The sequence below is a fragment of the Hemitrygon akajei genome, chromosome 9, assembly GCF_048418815.1.
Source record: "Hemitrygon akajei chromosome 9, sHemAka1.3, whole genome shotgun sequence".
In the NCBI taxonomy this organism is placed as follows: domain Eukaryota; kingdom Metazoa; phylum Chordata; class Chondrichthyes; order Myliobatiformes; family Dasyatidae; genus Hemitrygon; species Hemitrygon akajei.
The window spans coordinates 144,619,864-144,627,491 of NC_133132.1; positions in this window are offsets into that span (position 1 = coordinate 144,619,864).

Consider the following 7,628-nt stretch of genomic DNA (forward strand, 5'->3'; position numbering starts at 1 on the left):
ACTGAGCACAGTACTTCAAGTGGGATCTGACCAGGGTCCTATATAGCTGCAACATTACCTCTCGGCTCGTAAACTCAATCTCACGATTGATGAAGGCCAATACACCGTTTGCCTTCTTAACTACAGAGTCAACCTGCGTGGCAACTTCGAGTACCCTGTGGACTCAGACCTCAAGATCCCTCTGATCCTCCACACTGCCAAGAGTCTTACCATTAATACTGTATTCTACCATCATATTTGACCTACCAAAATGAACCACCTCACACTTATCTGGGTTGAACTCCATCTGCCACTTCTCAACACAGTTTTGCATCCTATCAATGTCCCGCTGTAAGCTCTGACAGCCCTCCACACTATCCACAGCACCCGCAATCTTTGTGTCATCTGCATATTGACTATCCCATCCCTGCACTTCCTCATCCAGGTCATTTATAAAAATCACAAAGAGTAAGGGTCCCAGAACAGATCCCTGAGGCACTCCACTGGTGACCGACCTCCATGCAGAATATGACCCGTCTATAACCACTCTATACCTTCTGTGGGCAAGCCAGTTCTGGATCCACAAAGCAATGTCCCCTTGGATCCCATGCCTCCTTACTTTCTCAATAAGCCTTGCATGGGGTACCTTATCAAATGCCTGGCTGAAATCCATAGACACTACATCTATGGCTCTACCTTCATCAATGTGTTTAGTCACATCCTCAAAAAATTCAATCAGGCTCGTAAGGCACGACTTGCCTTTGAGAAAGCCATGCTGACTATTCCTAATCACATTAAGCCTCTCCAAATGTTCATAAAACCTGCTTCTCAGAGTCTTCTCTGTCAACATACCAACCACTGAAGTAAGACTCATTGGTCTATAATTTCCTGGTCTCTACTCCCTTTGTTGAATAAGGGAACAACAACTGCAACCCTTCAATCCTCCGGAACTTCTCCCATTCCCATTGATGATGCAAAGATCAGCGCCAGAGGCTCAGCAATCTCCTGCCTCGCCTCCCACAATAGCCTGGGTTACATCTCGTCCGGTCCCGGTGTCTTAACCAACTTGATGCTATCCGAAAGCTCCAGCACGTCTTCTTTCTTAATATCTACATGGTCAAGCTTTTTGGTCCGTTCTAGGTCATCCCTACAATCACCAAGGTCCTTTTCTGTAATGAATACTGAAGCCAAGTGTTCATTCAGTACCTTTGCTATCTCCTCCAGTTCCATACACACTTTTCCACTGTCCCACTTGATTGGTCCTATTCTCTGGTCTTATCCTCTTGCTCTTCATATACTTGCAGAACACCTTGGGGTTTTCATTAATCATGCTCATTAAGGCCTTCTCATTGCCCTTTCTGGCTCTACTAATTTCATTTTTAAGCTCCTTCCTGCTAGCCTTATAATTCCCTAGATCTCTAACATTACCTAGCTCACTGAACCTTTCGTAAGCTTTTCTTTACTTCTTGACTAGATTTATTACAGCCTTTGTACACCACGGTTCCTGTACCCTACCATAACTTCCCTGTCTCATTGGAACGTAACTATGCAAAACTCCACACAAATATCCCCTGAATATTTGCCATATTTCTGTCGTACATTTCCCTGAGAACATCTGTTCTCAATTCATGCTGCCAAGTTCTGCCTTATAGCTTCATATTTCCTCTTACTCCAATTAAACATTTTCCTAACTTGTCTGTTGCTATCCCTCTCCAATGCTATGGTGGAGGAGATAGAATTGTGATCACTATATCCAAAATACTCTTCCACTGAGAGATCTGACACCAGGTTCATTTCCCAATACCAGATCAAGTACAGCCTCTGCTCTTATAGGCTTATCTACATATTGTGTCAAGAAACCTTCCTGAACTCCCTGTACTCTGTTTTCAGGACCTCCTCCCTTTTCCTACCTATGTTCTTGGTACCAATATGTACCACGACCTCTGTCTGTCCACCTTTCCACCTCAGGATATCATGGACACGACCAGAAACATCCCGGATCCTGACACCTGGGACACAAACTACCAGAATCACCTGCCTAACCCCATAACTATAGGGTCCCCTATCACTGCTGCCATCCTCTTCCTTTCCCTACCCTTCTGAGCCACAGGGCCAGACTCTGTGCCAGAGGCACGGCCACTGTTGCTTCCCCCAGGTAGGTCGTCCCCTCCACTAGTACTCAAACAGGAGGGGTACAGCCACAAGGGTACTCTCTAGTATTTGACTTCTGCCCTTCCCTCTCCTGACTGTTACCCACTTATCTGTCTCCTGAGGCCCCAGTGTGACTACTTGTAGCTCCTCCCTATCATCTCCTCACTTCCCCAGACCGGACGAAGGTCATCGAGCTGCAGCTCCAGTTCCATAACAGGGTCCCTAAGGCACTGCAGCTTGATACAGCTGGCGCAGATGTGGCCGTCCAAGAGGCTGGGAGTCTCCCGGATATCCCACATCCAACATCCAGTACAGAACACCGGCCTCGCAGGCATACTTCCTATTCTTCACAAGTAAATTACCTTGCCTCAACCCATTATCGCCGAAGCCCCATTGAGCCAAAACCCACCTACTCTGACTCCCGCTCTATAAATCTGTCTTCTCAAATTCTTCCCACCGGTCCAACTCACTGACATTCACACGCCTGTGTAGTCGTGCCTCGATCAAGTTTATTGTCATTTTTCAGAGAAACATTGTCTCATTTCTATACACAGTACATGTATATAATGTGTATAACCATATAATGTATTTAGAAATGAGGCAAGGTTTCCCTGAACCAGGGTGTAAAGCACAGAAGTACACAAAACATGCCATAACTTATAAAGGTAAGGTTTCTTTCTTTCCTCTCAAGTTATGACCCATATGGAAGCAAAACTCTCCTATAGCTAACAAATTAAAAATAAATAATGTTACCTCTTTTCAGATGAAGAATGTAATTATACTTGTCATTGTCTCCGAGATGCCGTGCTCCCTTTTGCTGCTAATAAAAGCCTATCGTTCACCTCCCGTCTCCGAGAGTCATTGATGGTGCGTCAGTCAGGTCCCCACTCAAACTCCCATATACCAGGGTATTAAATCCTTGTACTGTAGTTGCTACCTCTCCTTGTAACTCAGGGCCTCACATTCAGGCAACATCTTGGTAAATCTTTTCTGCGCTCTTTCTGGTCTAATAACATATTTCCTTTCACAGGGTGACCAAAACTGTACGTGATGGTCCAAGTGCAGACTCACCAACAATTTATATAACTGCAACATAACTTTCCAGCTCCTATACTCTGGGGCCTGACTGATGAAGGCTAAAGGGCCAACACTTTCTTCACCATCCTATCTACCTCTGATTCTGCTTTCAGTCGACTGAGCATTTGCACATCTGGACCCCTCTGTTCTATAACACTCCCCTAGGGCCCTTCAATTCACTGTTCAATTCCTGCCTTGGTATGATCTCCCAAAATGTATTGATCATGAGTGAAAGCCATTTATCAATCCTCTGCTCATTTTTTATAACCCTCTACACTATCTACATCACGCTTTTTTTCAAGAATCATCCAAAAAATTTACAAACTGCTTTGTACGATCATATCCAAATTATTTATATAAATTACCAACAGAACCTGCATAGGCAGCCATGGAGGCCAAGTCATTGGGTATATTTAAGACAGGGGTTGATTAATTCTTGATTAGTCAGAGCATGAAGAGATACGGGAAGAAGGCAGAAGATTGGGGCTGAGAGTGAAAATGAATCGCCCATGAGGAAATGGTGGAGCAGACTCAATGGGCCAAATGGCCTAATTCTGCTCCTATATCTTAAGGTCTCAACATTTTCTGTTGACAAAGAGGAGTGGATGATATATAAAGGTTATGAAAAGCACATTGGCAAGCTTTTAGTTCAGTGTCTACAATATAGTTGCTGTTTTTTTTCTTTTGTAACATGGTGTCACAAATGTGCTGAAAGATAAATCCATCGCACAAAGCAGGGTCTCTGCGTGATCCACTTTCAGAAGAGTGAACTGCACTAACTATGCAGAATATTGTACAATTTAATTTTGCTGAAGGATTCTAATCCTAGAGTTTCAATCTCTGTTAGATATTTTATAACGTATCTGTCAGACACGAGCTGGTATTATGACTATTCTTTAGATCTTCATAGGAGATCACAGCACAGTGAAGGCCTTTTGGTCAATGATGTTGTGCCAGCCTCTTAACCTGCTCTGAGATCAGTCAAACCCTTCACTCCCACATAGCCTTCCGTTTCTATTTCTTTCACATGCCTATGTAAAAGTCTCTTAAACGTCCCTAATGTTTCTGCCTCTACCACCATCCCTGATAGTGCTTTCCACACACCCATCACTCTCTGTATATTTAAAAAAAACAATCTCTGAAAGCACCCCACCCCCCCCCCCCCCCCCCAATACTTCCCTCCAAGCATCTTAAAATGATGCTGTCTTGTATTAGCCATTCCTACCCTGGGAAAATGTCTCCAGCTGTCCACCCTATCTATGCCTTTTATCAACTTGTACACCTATCAAGTCACCTCTCGTCCTCCTTCACTCCAAAGAGCCTTAACTCATGCAACCTATCCTCATAAGACATGCTCTCTATCTAATCCAAGCAGCAATCTAGTAAAACTCTTAGTTTTACTCCTCTGCACCCTCTAAAAATTCCACGTCCTTCCCATATTGAGGCAACTGGAACTGAACGCAATACTCGAGGTGTGTTCTAACCAGAGTTTTCTGGAGCTGCAGCATTACCTCACAGCTCAATCCCCAACTAATGAAAGCCAACGTGATCAGTACTCTTGCGATTCCTGTGGACTAAGAAAAGTGAACAGCCTTGGACTTGTGAAGCTAATGATACTGTTATCATTGCATCACCTTGTTCATCATTAGTACATTTGCTACTAATCTTGCTGAATTTTGTTTTGTGACGTTGGTTCCATCTGGTGGTCTGTTCAAGTATAGGCAAAGTAATACTTCTCAAAAACTTATATCAGTAGTATTGAGTTGTGATATGTTGATAGTAATGTAGGTTCATTTTGGGTTGAAGTCATGAATGGTTGTAAGAAAGACACAGATGACCTCCAAAATGTAACATTGCCATTAGGCTTTACAATTCAACTGCCAGGACTTAAGAACTTTTTTTTTTAAAGCTATTATTAATGCTTTTTGAGTTAGTGATTTAGATGCATATCATATTATTACTGAGTTAAGTATTGTATGTAATGAGTTTTTGCTACAACAAGTGTATGGGACATTGGAAAAAATGTTGAATTTCCCCATGGGGATGAATAAAGTATCTATCTATCTATCTATCTATCTATTACATAAATGGGGAAATATCTAGAGCACATTTAAAGGGAACTGGCAACTATGATGGGAAATTTTAACCTACAGTACATATTGATGGGTGGAACAAAGTAACAAGGGTATGGTAGAAGTAGAGTTTGTAGAGTAGGTAGAAAACTGCTTTTTAGAACATCATGTTCTAGGAAGGTTCCGTAACAGGATACTCTAAATCTGGTCATGAATAAATAACATGACAGTGAAGAAGGTCACCAAAAATTGGATGGTGAAGATAGCTGCCAAAAATTACAGGGGATCAGTTAAGTGGGCTGAGGAATGGCAAATGGAGTTTTACTTCAGATAAGCACAAGGTGTATTATTGGAATGTCAAATCAAGGTAGGGCTTACTTGGTGAATGACAGGATTCTGGAGCTGTTTATAAAACTGAGGGACCTCAAAATTCCACTACTTGGTTCCCTGAAAGTGAAATCACAGGTAGATATGGTGGTGAAGAAGTCTACTGGCACACTGGCCTTCAGGCAAGCCATCGAGTACTGAAGTTGGGAGGTCATGGCCTGGTTGGACATGATGCTAATGAGCATGTGTTTGGAGTATTTTGTTCAGTTTTGGTATTTTAAAAAGTGTTATTATACTGGAAGGAGTGCAAAATAAATTCTCAAGAATGTTTGCCAGGACTTGAGGGCTTGAGTTATAGGGAAAGATTGGACAAGCTGGGTCTTTATTCTTTCAGTGATCATAGAGAGATCAGAATCGAGTTTAATATCAGTGGCATATGTCATGAAATTTGTGATGTTGTGGCAGCAGTACAGTGAAATGCATAATACTACAAATGACTAACATATACATCATGGATTCTGCTTAATTGGGACACGTTTTGGTCCAATTAAATGGCTGCCCCAATCAGCTGAGGTGTCATGGAAATAGTTAAAAAGGTTTTTTTTTAAAAAAAAGGCAAGCTACCATCTAATTGAGTAATTATGTATTGAAATGAAATACAGAACAAATTATAATACCGCCAATACTGGAACAGTACTATAAAACTGTATTAGTTCCTAATAGTTAATAATGGAAGAATTCATCCGGTGTATGTTGCAGTGTACGGGTGTCCAGGGAGGGGTAGCACCTCTGGTGAAGGGGCTTGTTATGGCCGTTCTGGGGCAGCTCACTCACTTCTGGCCCCCGCCAGACACTCAGCTCTCACCTGTGGCTCCAAGTAGCTCTTTGCCTGAAGTGAATAAATGCCCCCAGCCTTTTTCCCCAGAGATCAGGAAATTGAGACCTAGAGAGTGTAGGTTTAAGGTGAGAAAGGAAAGAATTAATAGAACTTGAGGGACAACTTCTTATTATATGCCAAGTGTGGAATGAGTTGCTAGAGGAAGTGATTGATGCAGGCACAATAACAATTATTAAAAGACAGTTGGTTAGGGCAGGTTGAGGAGGACATGGGTCAAATTCTGGCAAGTTTGTGGATGCAGTTTTAGATCATAAGACATACTTTAGGAGCAAAATCTAGGCTATTCGGCCCATCGAGTCTGCTCTGCCATTCTATCATGGCTGATTCATTATCCCTCTCAATCCCATTCTCTTATCTTCTCTCTGCAACCTTGATGTCCTGATTAATCAAGAACCTGTCAACTTCTGCCTTAAATATACCCAGTTATTTGGGTACATTCTTTTCTTAGATAAGGGGCCCAGACCATTCACAATACTCCATATGGTCTGACCAATGCATTATAAAGGCTCAGCACTGCATCCTTGTTTTTGTATTCTAGTTCTCATGTAATGAATGGTGAACATTGCATTCTCTTTCCTTCCTATCAATTCAATTTGCAAGTTATCCTTTAGGGAATCCTGCACAAGAATTCCTAAACCCCTCTACACCTCTGAGTGTTGAACTTTTTCCCCATTTAGAAAATAGTCCACACCTTTTATTTCTTCTGCCGAAGTGCATAACCATACACTTCCCTACATTATATTCCATCTGCCACTTCTTGCCATCCCTCAATCTGTCTAAATCTTTCTGCAGGCTCCCTGCTTCCTCAACACTACCTGCCCCTCCACCTATCTTCATTTTGTCCACAAACTTTGCCATAAAGCCATCAATTCCATCATCCAAATCATTAACGTGTAATGTAAAAAGAAGTGGTCCCAACACCAATCCCTGTGACAAACCACTGGCTACCAGCAACCAACCATAAAAGGCCCCCCTTTTCCACTCCTTGCCTCCTGCCAGTCAGCCAATCTTCTATCCATGCTAGTACCTTTCCTGTATTATCGTGGGTTCTTATCTTGTTAAACAGCCTCATGTGTACCATCTAGTCAAAGGCCTGAAAATCCAAATAAACAACATGCACTGAC